Raw genomic sequence first — 17052 nt, 5'->3', positions numbered from 1 at the left:
CAAAATCCAAAAAAAACTTTTTCTTCTTCATTACTATTCTTCAAGTTATTGGATCAATTTGTTTTTCGCATTTTATTGAGTTAAATTTTCTCCTTCACTTAATCCAATTAATCAAAACTATTTATTCACAAATAATCCAAGGATATATCTATTGCATCTTGGATGAATAAAATAATCAAAAAAAGGCCATTAGTAACCAGTGATTCGTACTTTGTCAAAAGATTTTTTTTAAAATTTCATTAATAGTTAGTATCTACCGTGAATGTTAAGTATTTTATTCTCAATTGAAGTAAGTTAATTTTGAGCTAATAGAAATCAACTATACAGGAGAACAATATGTATAGGATAATTTAAAGATGCTAAAATGAACTGAAATATATCAGAGTTATATGAAGTGTTTTATTGTTGATTGAATATCAAATTTTGATGTTAATATTAGTTTATGCAAAGATAATCAAGTAGATTGGGTATGAAACTAAAGATGACCTAATGATAAAGTGGTTAAAACTAAACGTGAGGTAATAATCGAAATTCTTGTGAGAAGCTGTGACTAGTGAAGTCCAATCCATGTAGAGTGTGAGATAGTTATCCACCTCAGACAATGGATGAAAGGTTAAGCAAGATCATGAATCGATTAAAGTTAGACGTTAGCACTGTTGGATGTCAGCTTAGTGGTCTAAATAATAAGGGATCGTGGATGTGCACTGCTGTAGAGTTACGCACTGGAAAGAGACGTTTTAAAAAAGATGTTTTTTTCCTAGACAAATTTGTAAAGATAATGTTTATTGTATTTAGAAAGTTCTTGATTGAACAGATTAATATATAAAACTGAAAAAATCACAAAACGAAATCTTTTCGAAATACGTCTTTGGTTGAAGTTAGATATTATCACCGTTGGGAACCGGCTCAGTTGTACAGTGGTTAAGCTTTCATTGGCGAGACCGGTAGATCCGGGGTCCGATTCTCTCGGGGCAGGATCGTGGATGAGCACTGCTGAGGCGTTTCCTACTAGGACGAAACGGCCGTCTAATGCTTTCAGGTTTTCCATGCTGGTCTAGCTTCAATTAACTCATGAATTCAACTATGAAATATTTCAAATATTTTAAACCTTATAAGAAGTTGGCAAAAATAAGTAAAATTTAAGCCAATTAATTTGTATTATTTTCAACTGTTTGAAAGTTAAACTAGTGATTTAAACAAATTGATCGGTCCATAGACATTTACATTATTTTTAAATACAGAAGATCAATTAAGGATTATGGATACAATAGCCTGTTCGAGTTTATAAATATTTAAGTGACTTAACTGTAGTGTATACTTTAACAAATGAACAAAATATAAGAAATTGTAACTTACTGACTAAAAGGGTGTAAGTTTAGCGTAAAATGGTTCAGTTATGGTGGATTTGTTTACTGATTAAGCAAGTCTAGAATGGATTCATAGTAATAACAAATGAGAAACCTTAATTACAAATATTATTTTTCCACATGATCATAACGTTAACCATCAATTGTAAATCACAATTTCAATTCATAACACTGGTTGATAACCTTCATTTTGTCCTGGTTATTAGATGGACACTCTCAAAGTCAGTCTAGCCCCGCTTAAAGGTCGTCCATACATTATAGTCTCACCTCAATATCTATTACTCTTGAATAATATTATTCACTATGTGTTCAAGTGAATATTTTCTAATTTAAAGGCTATTTTGAAACTTACTACGTTAAACTTTTTAATCAATTAAGATTATTTTAATAGTTGACATCATGAGACAACTGAGTCTAGACCACCATGGACAACCAGGAAACAATGGACAGCCATTTCGTCCCATTATAAGACTCCTCAGTAGTGCACATCCACGATCCCGTCTCGCGAGATTTCAACCCAGTACCTATCAGTCTCTCGTGCCAGCGCTCAACTATTTAACCACTGAGTAGGCCGGCATCCAACAGTGTCAATGTTTAATTCCAACTAATCCACGAAATTGAGCAACATATTCACCATTGTCATCATTGAGATATCATCTCACAACAGACTCGGTTGAAGTCCACTGGTCACTGCTTCTCACTAGAACTCTAAGAAGTATCTCTTGAAGGTAAAATTATTTGTTCATTTCAAGTACACACTATTTTTATTATCAAATATAACATTAAAGGATTTTATTTTTCATTTTCCATCTATTTATCTATAAGAATGAGTTCAACAAATATTTTAAACAAAATGAATGTATTGATCAACCATAAAATATCAATTAAATAGTTTTAAATATAAGTATATAATCAATATTCAATAATTCAGTTTTAATTGAATCGATTTATTATGTATGGTGTTTTAATTCATATTTGTTATGTTTATTTTTGATATGATGGAAAGAAAAGTCAATTTTCGACTGATTCACTCATTATGAGTTTTGTTCAAGATTACATCCCTCTTGATTCAGTGTAGTGATTACTCAATGTAGTATTTGTTTCCTTTTCTCGTATGATATTTTGTACTGTATAATATACGATATTCTTGTATTCCATTGACATGCACTATGCTCAGTATGTGATTCGTTATAACTCTAAGTATGTTGCATATATGTGATTTCATCCTAATTATTAATCAAAATGGGTGTACAATCAATATATAGATGGGTGTATTTTCTATTAGAGTTGTCGTCGTCATATTTTGGGGTTAATAAATCATCACTTATACCAGTCTTTGTGTTCTTACTTGCGTGTCGTGAGAATTGCAGAGGTCCTTCGTTCAGAGTATAAGTGATAAGCGTTTCCGACGTAATAATCAGCGACGACCAGATACAAAAAGTAGCATTAAAAGAGAAAAGACAATAAGCATTCAAACGACAAATTATAACAATTTTCGGACAATATAAAAATTTAAATGGTCCAATAAACTGAGATGTTATTTATCTTCATATTTCTTTTTTAACTCTTGGAGGCACCCTCAAATTTAAGTTTCTAAGACTTATGTTTGAAAATAAAATATTGTCATGATACAATTCAAATATTGGTAGTAGTAGTATTAGCTTTTTTGTTGTGACATAATGTATGGACGATCTTTGAGCGGCCCTAAAGTGACTCTGAGAATGTCCACCTATTAACTAAAACCAAATGACAGTTATAAAGCAATGTGAGGAATTAGAATTATGATTTACAGTTGATGGTTAATGTTCGGAACTAGATTTAGATTTTTTTATAACGAACTAAAATGTCAAAACGCTATTTAGCCAGGTGGATGAATGAATTTCGCGCTAAAATCCTAGACCTGATATCTTATACCTGATTGGTTCGTCCATAAATAATAGACTCGCTAATTTTTTTATGTACTCAAATGAGATTGAGGATTATTTTATAAGATATTTCAACATTTTCAAATAATTTACATCCAAGTGTATGATATATGCAAAACATATTGATGAAGACAATGTTAATTAACTTATTCTTTACTATGTTTTTCTTTGTATTGAACTACTTACGACGAAACGTCGTTTGAGAAATATATACAAACCGATTTCCCTTTTGGTAGTATTCTTAATTTGCTTAGTAATTTCTGCAACTCACAACATAATAGAGCACAAGGACCTATGTAATTTGTGAAAAAGATTTGTAGCATTATATGTTTTACATGGATTCCTGAAATTCACCGTGTTATTTATAATAAACGTTTAGATAAACGTTTACTTTCTTAATCTAGCTTATCCTTTAAATACCCTGTGAATGTTCACAACATACGAACAGTCAATATCTACTTTCTAGTTAGGTAACACTTTCAAGGCTGAATCTAATCGTAAAAGTAACATCGTATTAAATGGCGAATTGTTCAAACTTTTCTCAAAAAATAATTGAATATTTTCGAATTTAAAAACTTAAATTCATTAATCTTTGTTTATTTGAAGCGAATATGTCATAAACTATACAAATAACATAATTGAACAAAACTATTCATACAAATACATACTTTCTCAAAACAACCTACTTGTTTAAGGACATTTTCAAGTTGTTAGTTTTATTGAATTTTATTGAAAGTATAGTCTATAATCACTGATCAATATTTGTCCTTTAACTAATCAACAAATAATGAAATAATATGTGTTGAAAACTTTTAAAACTATCAAAATCCATACAAATGTATTCCAGATCCTATAATAGAAAATTGTGACAAATTACTGAACACACTAAACAAAACATTTATCTTTTGTCATGAAACCATTTTTCCAATCTATTCTTAAGTGAATCAATTTTTAAGTTACTGATGAATATATGCTGTTTGATTTTTCAATTCTATATTTTACTAACAAATGTGCATTTTGTTTAGCGCATATCTTTACACTTAATTTCAATTGGATATTGTACTAAATCAATTACAAGTCTCATATTTTAAAGGTGAATAGTCATAGAAATGAAGATCTTAGAGAACATATTGCTTTAATTTATAGTTTACATTACATACCTACTTTATTTAGGTACCTATTTGAAGTTTTAAGTAAAAAAAACAGTAAATATTTGATATGTGGTAGTCTGTATTTTGAAGTCCACCTATGGTCGAACATAAGACTTTCAGATCTCATGACAAGCACTTAGAAATTAAACTACTGAGACAGTATCCAATAACTTCCTTGTTTTATGATACATATTTTGCATCAGTGGTTTCCTAATTAACATCATTTTTTTGAGAAATAAACTATAAAATCTAGCAGTTTCTACGAACCATTTACAATGATTATAGTTATCTATATGGAAAATGATAACAAATAAAAAATGGTTCTTAAACATAATCTCAATAATTGTCGACATAACAATTTAGAATTCAATATTTATCTCTAAAACTTTGTAAATCTACCGATGCTTACCACCATCTCCACCATCTTGATGCCCAGTAATACAATAATTTATGATAATTTTAACAATTATTTTCAATAAATAAATAGCTAAATAAGCACTAATAAAACAAAATACAATTTCGTAAAGTTATACTATCTTTTCAACCTAACAAACTGAAGGAGAATATGTAAATGGATCAGAACAGAAATGATAGTTTTTATAATAAAATAAAATAAATAAATAATAACAATATTCGATGATCAGGTGTAAACATTCATTTATTTATCATTTTGTTTATGATAGGCTAAATAAATAAATAAAAATACATATTTATTGTAAACATATCAAAAGTGGAAAAAAAACTGTAACACACCTACCTGCTTCAAATAATGAGAAAATAAATAAATAAAAGCTACAAAAAAAATTGTTTATATTTTATAAAAATGTTCAATCTTTCCAAAGAAAAAATTTTTTTTCGTTTTTTTTGTTTTCTTAAAATGAGAACACCATATTTAGACAAAAGAAAAAGTGAATAAGAAAAAAGTTATTTACTCGTCAAAATTCAGAAAATAAATACAAATAACGAAGTTATTTATTCATTTATTTATTTGTTCGAGAGAGCGAGAGAGATAGAGAGAAGCATCAACATATATATGTAAATTGTGTTTCATTTTAAAAGTAAGTATAAAGATGAGAAAGAAACTATGTGAAAACTGTAAAATTAAGTTGGTTTAAATAATCAATGGATATAGATATAATATATGTGAAAATTATATTTAAAATAATCTCAGCGATTAAAAATTTAAATAATTTTGATTGTTACCCTGAAGAAGTTCAGACAAGTTAGATGGACGAAACGTTGGAATGATTAGTTCAAATATAATTTTCACATATAATGACTTCTCTATACTCGTCGCCCAATTTCTGTTAAACTATTCGTCCAAATCTTGACGAATATTCGTATAGGATATAGATATAGTTTTTTTTTTGTTATTTATTTTTGTTTTCATAACAATTGAAATTAATTTAATAACTGTTAACTTATCTCATATCAGCTACATATATTCATCTGATAATGATTTGTATATTATACTGAGAAATTTAAATGGGATAGTTGATTTTTTTTCACTTAGAAATGAACTTCATGAAGAGGACTGACTATCGAACACTTAGTTTCTGTTTGGTTTAAGATTGAGTAATTGTTCTGTAGGATACACTCATGATCTTCCAAGAAGGTGAGACTTAAAAAATCAGGTATAATAACGAGTGTTTTACTTAAAATTTCATCATTAGTATTTCTATGGGTCAACTTCATCCGTTCTACTTATATCATTGTCAAATCATTTGGACTATAATTGTTTTGATCTTTAAGTATAAATCGGAACTCAGTCACTACTGGATGCTTATTTATCTTTTAGGCGATTCGCTATAGAAAATTTTAGTATTCAGTTGGTTAATGTTTATGAGTTTCATCCTTGTTGTATTTCAGTCGGACACACTGCTAAGTTGAAATTTCATATTTCAGTTGTAGACAATCTATAAAAACTTCCTTGTATTTCAATCTTATCAATGGTAATTTTGCTAACATTCAGTCGCGATGAAAAACTACTACTGATTCTTTCTTGTTACACTTATTTGGCTAGCTAAAAATTTTTAAGTGTAAACTAGGCAGTGGTTTATTTACTTTCAATTTTTTATTAAACATTCATCTAATCTTCACAGCAGAGTTTATCAGTTTTTACAAAATGTTTTACTGTGTTCTGTTTTCATAGGTTATAACAAATTTTCATTAAAAAATATAAGATATTTTTTTACGATTTTTAGAACTAGATACAATTGGTGGGTAATATGCAGCTGTTTGAGATCATGCATTTTAAATAAATTGTGAGGAAATCGGGTAAATTATTCACGAAAAATTGGACAATTAAAAATTATTATCAGAAGAGGTGTTTGTAGATATTGTAGTAACTTTAGTAGTTGATTTCATGAGTCGGTCTAGGCTAGACCACTTTGATAACCTGCAAAATGTGGACGGCCGTATTGTCCCAGCATGATACTCTTCAAAATTACACATCCAAGATCACGCATGTGGGAATCTGACCCAGAACGTTCGGTTTCACGTGCAAACGCACAACCTTTAAACCACTGAGCCGGCATCCAGTGGTTCAGTAGTATATAGGTTGGGCGATCGCACGCGTTACTGAATTCTTGGGTTAGACTCCCGCATGTGTATTCGTGGATGCACCCTCCTGAGGAGTAGCATGCTAGAACGAAATGGTCGTCCAATGTTTGCAGTTTCTCAATAGTGAACAAGCTTAGGTTGACTCATGAATTCAACTATTAAAATTTGAAAATTCTCTCCAAATTTTCAGTTCATTTTTCAGAATATTTTATCCAAGTTTTTAGAAGGAAAAAGGAATAAAATAAAAACTCAGGATAAAAACAAGTGTCATTTTCTCACTACTGATTAATAAGCATATTAACATTTTCAGATTGAAAGCAGTGAAGATATATTTCCTTCAAGTAAAGCACATAGTTTTATCTTTTTTTATTTCCTAGTAGCTTGATTGTTTAGAGAGCTTTTATATTTCATTGTCACTGTAGATAAATTAACTGTATATAACTCTTTTTCAAGCTACCTATGAACACTTGGTTTGCATTTCATTGTTATTATGATATTACTTCTTTAGAAATTGTAATGCATCAACCATTTTAATTAAATAATATATTAAATTTTGTGAACACTTTACATATAAGAGTAATATGTTCGAACTAGCTATCACTGGCATAAGCTAATGTTTTAAGCCATGTGGCAATAGTTACAAACAAATTGTATGTAAAAATTTAGCAATATACATCATTTAATACTTTTTTGATCTTGATGTACAATTATTTATGAACATCTGGATGTAACCAGATGAATTTGTGTTGTTTGTATAGTTTATTGCTTTATACACTGAATTTTAATTGTTTAACAATAAAAGAATAGAACTGGACAATTTCCATTATGTTTCAATAAAAATTGAATTATTTCTACCAGATGGGAATAAAATTCGTAACAACAAATAGTTAAGGGTTTTTAAATAATAAAATTGAATATTACAGTTATAGTCTTCTTTTCATAGATACATTAATATTAGAAAGGTATTCTTTTGAAGTACAAGGGGACCTTGTGAAAAAAACTACATAAAATTTAAAAGACTAATTAGAATGTGTTACAACTGATTCAATATCATAAATTTTAATTTTTTTATTGAATATAATTTAACTGCATGTTTGACACGTTTCAATCCATAAATATGAATTCAAGTGTATAAGAAATTACATAATTCAGTTCTCATAATATAGACATTTGTAAATAACAAAGATAAGCTGAACAGTTTATAGGTTTTACACTGAAATGTTTATTGTATTACATTTTATTGGATAATTGCTCATTAAAACTTCTTGATAGTTGCATTTTCCAACGTATGTGGTATTAATGGATTGAATGAATATTAGAAAACAAGTTAAATAACATATTTTTATTTGTTCAATTAGTTTATTATTGAAAATTCCAATTATCTGAATATAGTGATCATTTCATCTGTAAAAAGAATAATTCTTTTAATGTATTTTCTTGTAATCGCCGCTTCTTGTTAATATGATAAACAACTGAATCATTTTCTCACTTTTCATAATGTATTAGTATTGCAACCAATCATACTACTTTCAAGTTGGAGTAACACGTTTCAATGAAAATGTAATAATCGATAATCAATGATACGAGAATTCATTAAAACTTACGATCGGTATATTGAGTTTTTCTTAATGTCAAGAGTAGGTTTTATAAACATATGACAAGTCGTTATTGAACTATTGACGAAAGTTATACAATAAGAGATGAGATGCGTTCTGACAACATAGGACTAGGTGAGAATACAGTGATCATGTATGTGTATACTTCAACACAATTGAATCTTACTGTTTTTTTATATAACTGATTATTATAAGGAAAAAAACAAATTATGACGCCAGCGAATGATCTATTTCATAGAATATCAACCTTTTTGTTTTTAATCTATTGTGTCATATGAAACTAACAAACTCATATTTATCAGGACAAAATCAACTCGTTTTTTGATGATTTTATGTAGTCCACTATGCAAGTTTAATTGAGTGTAAATAAATCAAATGTTATGAAGATCTTTTAAATTTAGATAAAATTGTACAGTCATCTGATATTTGTTTAGAATGCAGAATATAATTCATCAGCGATTAAAATTTGAAAACAATGTAAAACCTCAGTGTATAAGATTGGATACTAACATTTATATCATATGAAATCACGAATAATTTCTATATGCAACATGATAAGTACTAACTGTGGACTTTGAAATACTCGAAAATCCTTCTTTATGTTATTCCATTTTTATGTAAAGTTTGCGCAAAATTCTTGCAGCAATTTAAAGACCTGGGGAATCAAGTCATATATATATAACTTCGAGTTTTCTAAACACTTAATTAAAAAAGCAATTAAGCATGGAAATAGATGAGCTTCATCGGATAAACTAAATTTGTAAACGTAGTGGATGTTATGTAATCCAGTTTTATGGTTTATGTTAGTGACAAATATGGTATAAAGATTAGGGAACTGCTCGACCAAACTATGACTGAAGTAACTGTCTTGAATGTTTTTTTACAAAATTGTCTAAAACTATTCGTATCGGTTATGGTCTTTAAGAGTTTGGCAGTATATATATGATTATCAATGATTTTTTTCTTTATATATCTCATTACTCAGTGTTTTCCGCATCGAACTGTGACAAAGATTCTTCAGTCTTAATTGAACAGATGACTGTTACTATTGATCAGGAGGTCTCTTCTTTAACTAATAATAAGCATATTTCTGTGGGTAGATACTCTCCAAAAGTTTGTAATATATGGAAGATCAGTAATCTTGTGGGAATAACTCAGAAATAAATTTTATGTTATTCCTTACGTCAGTTACCGGAAGTCGTCTTTAAATGTTTGTGAATGATAATAGGGAAATGAAATCTAATAGTTATGTCACAAGGTGTATATCAATTAATGCTACATCAACCAACCATTAACTAGTAACCTTATTGAAAACACCCCATATTTCTTCATTAGTAATACCAAACAACGATAGAAAATGATACCTCCTAAATCTAGAATTGTACAGTAAATAAAAGTATTAATATTAATCACTAGTAACAATACCTATGCTAGATCTGGGTTCATTCTTAAAGTTAATGTAAATAATTGTAAGAGGATTAAAACGTGATTTCATTATTTTTTCAAATAGCTAAATTAAATCATGCACATGATACTCAGTTTTAATTAACTCTTAGAATAATACTTTCATAGGTTATTGAATTCCGACAGACTATTAATACTATATATGGTGAATTTAAAAAAACAATAGAAGTAAAGTATAGAATAATATTAAAAGCAAGTAAATATACTTGATTACTACCGACCTAAATCTATGTCACTTCAGCTATCAAACTATTGATCATAACATACTTATCTGAAATACCGAACTGATCTAATATAGACAATCACATTCAACCGTCTCCACAACCTCATACTAAGGATTGTCTGAATTTGCTAGAATAGCTTTCTTCAATATTTTATGACTTCACTGACTGATGTTTATAAAATTCAATTTAATCATAGATACTATCCATCATAAGCTCATATGATATAGATTAAAACATTTTGACCAAGAATCAATTCCAGCCGGTATAATATGAAATTATTACCGTGTAAAATGAAAATTCAATATAAAATAACCAGTTCTGTAGAAATTCGAAAAATTTTTTTTTAATATTTAAGTTTCTTTCTAGAAGAGTGGAAATTAAGGTCAAGAATTCAACAACAATAACAACAACAACAACAAAAATTAATAATTATATACCACATGGTAAGAATAAGAGATAAGCATTTGATTGATATATTTCTTCATTAAAGATCAAAAACAAAAATAAAGATGAAACATACTCAATTAAATAAAGTTCACTGTGACTGAGAGAAAAAAAAGAAAAGAAAAGATGAACAATTAAAACAATGATAAACATGTTGTTTTTTTTCTATTTAAGTTTTAACTAAAACATAAAAAGGAAAAACAAAGTGTTCAAAAATTTAATAGCTTTTCAATGTTTTATATTATATTGAAATCAATACATTAAGGTCAAATTAATTTTGATCATTTCAAACAAATCATTCGTATAGATTTAAAATATTTAGTTCATGAACATAATAGTAATGTAATCCAGAACGAATGTTTGGTTATATTTAAGACTTGTCATCTAGATATAATTGCATTCCAGAGTTGATTTTCATTCCGAGACTCGAATGAGATGTAGGCAACATGGTTCTTACTTTTAGCCATTATCCATCTCTGTTTACAATTGAAACAGTAAGAAATTTACTTTTTATATTTTATTACAAATATTTCAACTTATTAAATAAGGAGTTACAAAGTTCTTTATATCTTTTTTTATATTTATAAACTTTCGTGAACAGACGTTTAACAAATTGTTGTACAGTTTAGTTGTATATAGTTATCGAGAATATTTAGCTGAGTTGAAATATGTCCATTAATCTCATCAATATCATATGATGACTCAATTTATTTGGTATTAGTTTAGTGATGGTAATAGATAAGAAAACCTTAAACGTATGTTTCACACTATTTGTGACTATTCAGTGAAATATCTCTTCAGTCCTAGAAGTATGGATGCTATAAACAGTGTTTTAAAAAAACAAGCAGTCAAAATGTGCAGTTCTTGACAAATTTAAACATATCTAGATAGATATCCTTAAGCACATTTGTGTTGATGAGAGATAACTTTGACTATCCGTTTCAGTAGTCTTCAATGAATACTGTCTATGTAAATTAGTCACAGTTTTGATTTCGGTCATATCAAAACGAACATTGGTAATTTTCAGTATGGAGATGTAAGGATTGTTGAATTTCATTGAAATCATGGAACAATCTAAGTTAGACTCTCATTCACAACCTTAAAGCATTGAGAGGTCATTTTGTTCTATTGTGGAACTTCTCAGCAGTGCGCATGAACAACCCTGTATGCGACAACCAAACCAAGACCTTTGGTCTTGCACCCGAACGCTTAAAATCTGCACCATTGAGCTTGCATCCAACATTGTTATTGCTTAAATTCTAACTGACCAACCCACAATATGTGCGATCATCTTTCATTGTCCTTAATGGATAACTGACTTACACTTGACACAGTTGGATTTGACTGGTTACATCTGACTAGAACTCCAAAAACTTCCTCTCGAAGCTGGTTATTAGTGAGCACATGATAAGTTTCAATAGGGGATAGTGGAGATTTATTAACTTTAGCAAAATATTCATAAACTGGCATAAATTAAACGGCTTTTCGTGTTGGCTCAGTAGACTAGCAGTTGAAAGTTCGCGTAAGACCAAATATTTCGGTTTCGATAACTGCGACGCAGTCATAGATGCAAACTCCTGAGGAGTCCCATACAGGAAAAATAGCCGTCACTGCATTAAGTTTCTTAATGATGGTCTAACTTAGTTCGGTTCATAATTTTAATGAAACTTTAGTAAACGGTCATGAGTTTTTATTATATAGAGAATGACATTGATTAGACTGTATTTGCATGTCTTTAAAATCTATTTTTATGTGAACAACGACATTTAATTTATAAGTGTTCAATATGTACTACACAAGTAAGAACTTTTACTCTAATATCTCTCTAAAATATTACTGATTTTAAGCATATATTTACACATTGTTCTAAATGGAAACATTTCTGATCATTTCATATAAAATGATGGCATATTTAACATTTCCATTGGGAATACTTCTTATGATATATAGAGTCTTGATGAGATTATAAAAATGTTCACATTTTAAAATAGCTAAGTAAGAAATTATTTATTCATGCATTCTCATGAATCCCTTGTGAGCTATAAATGTATAGATGAAAAGAATATCAAAGTCTATATTTCTTCTAAATATCTTTCATTATCTAATAATTTATTTTTTATAATTTACGAAATTTCAATTTATACAGTATTATTTCTTAGTAACAAATACTTAAAAAATGGTTGGCTTTTTTGTTTTATAACTAATAAAACATTTTTTCAGAAAAGTGTAGTTCAAGTTGAAAATGAGTTTTCATGATCAGTTTTTTGTGAAATTGATCATAAGTTCATTTTATCAAATATAATTATGATGGATAATTTATAACATTCAATATTTATGATCCAAATAATTTTGGATTCGACAAGTGAAAAAATTATTCCATGTATAGTTTAATTTATACACTATTACATAATCAAAGTAATGAGTCTTTACAAAGAAAAAAGTAATTTTAATTAATTTGGCAAGTAATATAAAAGAGAACTCGTTTAGTTAGTCTTATGAACTTACCAGCTAGTCAGATTTTACTATTTTAGCATTTCTTTCACACTACCATATTTAATGAATGGACTCATGAGTTAGTTGTTACTAGACCAATATTGAAAACCTGGACTACTGGGGTTCAACAGGTTCTGTTGTGAGATAGTAACTGACTAGAGACAATAGTGGACGGTTACGCAACTTCGTGGATTAGTTGAAGTTAAATAGTAACACTGTTGGATGCCGGCCAGCTCAGTGGTCTAGTGGTTAGGCGTTCGCGCGAGAGACTGATAAATCCTGGGTTCGAATCTCGCGAGGCAGGATCGTGTATGCTCACTGCTGAGGAGTCCCACAATGGGGAGAAACGGCCATACAGGTTTTCCATGATGATGTAGCTTAAATGAACTCATGAACTCAACTACTAAATCACTACAATGTCCACAAAAACCCTTCTCTAACTACCATGTTTTTTAGCAACTTTTTTAAACATTTGTATATGTGGGAAAAAATTCAATAGTAACGAAATTGATAATTTGGTTTATAAAAACTTTATATGTTCATGTTTGTGTAAACAGATCTATGGACAAGTTGTTTAGTTAACTAAACGGGTACAAAAGAATCAAATATTTGATAAGTATCTTTTATCGAAAACTAATAGGTCACGATTGGTTTCATTTATAAATATGAAATAAACTACTGAATCATTGGATAAATCATTTTTCACATTATTATTAAATAAAAGTATACTCTCTATCTGGTCCAATTTATGAATATTGTTATGCATAATGATCTGCTACATTATTTCAAAATCTGACCCAATAGAACAACTTTTTGTCATTCCTCGTAAAATGCCTCTAACCAAATCTATCAATAACTAAAAAAACAAAGACTTATTTGGTTTATTTTGGTTATAAAAGTCATCGACATATTATAGAATAAGTCAGTGCTTGTGAGAATTCCGAGATGTACTTGAGAATCAGACATATTTACTTAAAATTGGTAGAAAATATATCAAAGTACAACCAATAGCTATTGTAAAATACTTAATTAGTCAATATCTTCTTCAAGTTTATATAATAATCAAAAACTATTTAAACAAAATATTTAATATACCTATATAACAGGATTGACAATAAACAACTCACTACGCCTAACTGAATATAGCTATTTTTCACAAAACAGCAATGAAGGAGAACTAACATGGGTTAGGGACAAAAATACCAGTTAAAATGAAATTTTAATAATTAAGGTCGTGAGTCAGTTGAAGCTAGAGCACCATTGAAAACCTCGAAGCACTGGACGGCCGTTTCATCTTATTGTGTGCATCTACGATCCAGCCTTGCGAGATCTGAACCCAGTACCTATCAGTCTAACTTGCGAGCGCTCAACCATTAGATCACTGAGCTGGCCGGCATTTAACGGAGTCAATGTTTAATTTCAACTAATCTACGAAATTGAGCGACACATTCACCATTGTCATCATTGAGTTACTATCTCACAACAGATTCGGTTGAACTCCACTGGTCACCGCTTCTCACTAGAACTCCAGAATATACTTCTTGAAGCCAATCACTAGTGATCATATGTTAATTAGTATCAGGAGGGATTTTGTGCTTCCAGGTTTTCCATGGTGGTCTAGCTTTAATTGACTCATGATTTCATCTATTGAAATAACTACAATCTTCACAAAACGTCTTCTGATACTAAAATGAAATTGTTTATTTTCTAGATTTCGTTGTCAAATGTTTCGGTGTTTGGAAAAAATATTTTAGTTTCAAACTGTGTTTTACTATGGGGTGATTTCATTTAAGAGATTCATTACAACGGTGGACCACTAGATAGATGATTTATGATAGTTGAAAATATTCAAGTTATATCAGTACCAGTTATTACAAGTAGTCACCAGTTTAAAAAGAGTTTTTTATCAAATGTTTTTGTTATCATGTTTTTCGTAATATATAAATTCGAAGTAGAAACCACATACATCAATTAAAACAAGAACTTGAGTTAACTGTTAAGAGAAGTTGGACTAATTATCTTAAACGATTTTTAAAACATTGAATATTAAGCAACACAAACATTTATCATCTGCTAAATCACACTAACTTATTAACAAAGACTGAACGAATAAGCTTTTAAAATCTTTTTATAGGAGACTATTGTCCACATTTCTATTGTAATATTAACAGATCCTTCGATTATTATATTTTTTACATTTCCATGTTTTCAAACGTCTGTTTGATAATGAACCGTTGTTGTGTCTTATTGTTCCATATTTATTCATAATTATTTTGAGATTGATCTAGTTTTGTATCACTTACGGCAAAACTGTGTATACAGTGTATTTTCTTATTTGTGTTACTATGTAGTAAATTATTTCATGACTTTTGAGTTATGAACGAAAAGAGTATAGTAGAAATTTATTCTGTGTACTAGCTTCATCTGATGATTGAATACTTGACTGAAAGTAATTCGAGGACTGATAGGCGTTAAGATCTCGGTTATTGTAGATTGATGATTGTGTCATTGGTAACATACGAAAGTATCTGGTCTACAGGTAATCCAGTGTAATAACCCAATAATTAAACTTTACAATACAGTTATTGTCATAATAAAATAGCCAACAGTGTATTGAACAGAAAACGGGTGAGCACAATCGAATGTATTTAACACAAAATTACAGGGCTTGTTAATAAAATCTAACAATTAAACAGTAAATACATAATTTGCAAAATCTCCATCAGTTGTCTGATAATGACTCAGACTTCATTGTTCTTGTATTTTCATACAAATTACATTCTGGTCCCATTCTTTACTGTTCTATCCTCTTGTTTCTCTGCTGCCACACCTTCTGTTCATGAGTAACGTCATATGCTACTTATGTCAATATAGGTAGCACACACCACAACAGAACAGACTACAACACAATCCCAATATCGCTTTGTATTTTTTTTCTAAAGATACAACTTAAAATCATATCTCATTTTGCCAACCTTATATTTTGATTGAATCATAAGAACACATACATACATACATACATACATCAAGAGAACACACTGTTTTTTTGCCATTTAAAAAAACAAATTTTTTCCACGAAACAAGACCAAAGTTTTTCTACAATTGTTTGGATACAAAACTGTACGTATGACTATTCCTTTTTTCATTTTATCTACATTTTTTTGTTTTCTGATTAGAAGTTTCCTTGGAAAATATTTATAAGTTATAAAAAAAATTAAATCGTGATCTGTTAAATAATTTAAGATTTTGTTTGTTAAAGAACAACAATAATCATCATAATCATAATGAATTCAATCAATAATTGTGTAGGCAGTTATCTGTTCATTATTTTTTTTTGATTCAAAAACAATAAAAAAAAACAGTATGGAAACATTAAATTCTTACTGATCGATTTGTTTATCTACCAATTTGTTTACCTTTATAACTATGAACAGATATGAACTCCTTTTAAAGTTTAATGACAAATGTTGATGAAGTGTTATTTCTTTTTTTTCTTTTTCTTAAAATAAACTCAATGAAATACAGTAACATCAGGTTAACTATTTAGTATAGGATCGAACCATTCAAATGACTTAGCAACATCTCAGTTTTGTTAAAATGGGTTTGATCTTGTCTACTGAGATGATGATTATTTTATTCATATCTATTCTGAACAATTTGTCATTTTTTTCTATGAAATATGGTCAATTTAAAGTTCGTTCCTATATTTCAATAAACAACAACATTGTTTTAACAGGAAGGATAAATAAAAATAGTTCTTGTCATCAGTATGATACATCCAAACATGTTAAATACCAGTTTATATA

At 28.9% G+C, this 17052-nt stretch overlaps 1 protein-coding gene across 1 annotated transcript in view; it reads left to right on the top strand.

Annotated features, from left to right (window-relative positions):
* HCN1_5 (anaphase-promoting complex subunit Hcn1) overlaps positions 1-17052 on the top strand; it is a gene marked incomplete at both ends in the record, with an annotated part of 75341 nt that overhangs the window by 8380 nt on the left and 49909 nt on the right. The gene's annotated exons all lie outside the window — the stretch shown is intronic.

The sequence above is a fragment of the Schistosoma haematobium genome, chromosome 3, assembly GCF_000699445.3.
Source record: "Schistosoma haematobium chromosome 3, whole genome shotgun sequence".
Classification (NCBI taxonomy): Eukaryota; Metazoa; Platyhelminthes; class Trematoda; order Strigeidida; family Schistosomatidae; genus Schistosoma; species Schistosoma haematobium.
Note: the sequence above shows the minus strand (reverse complement) of the source record. Positions and strands in the feature narration are given on the sequence as shown.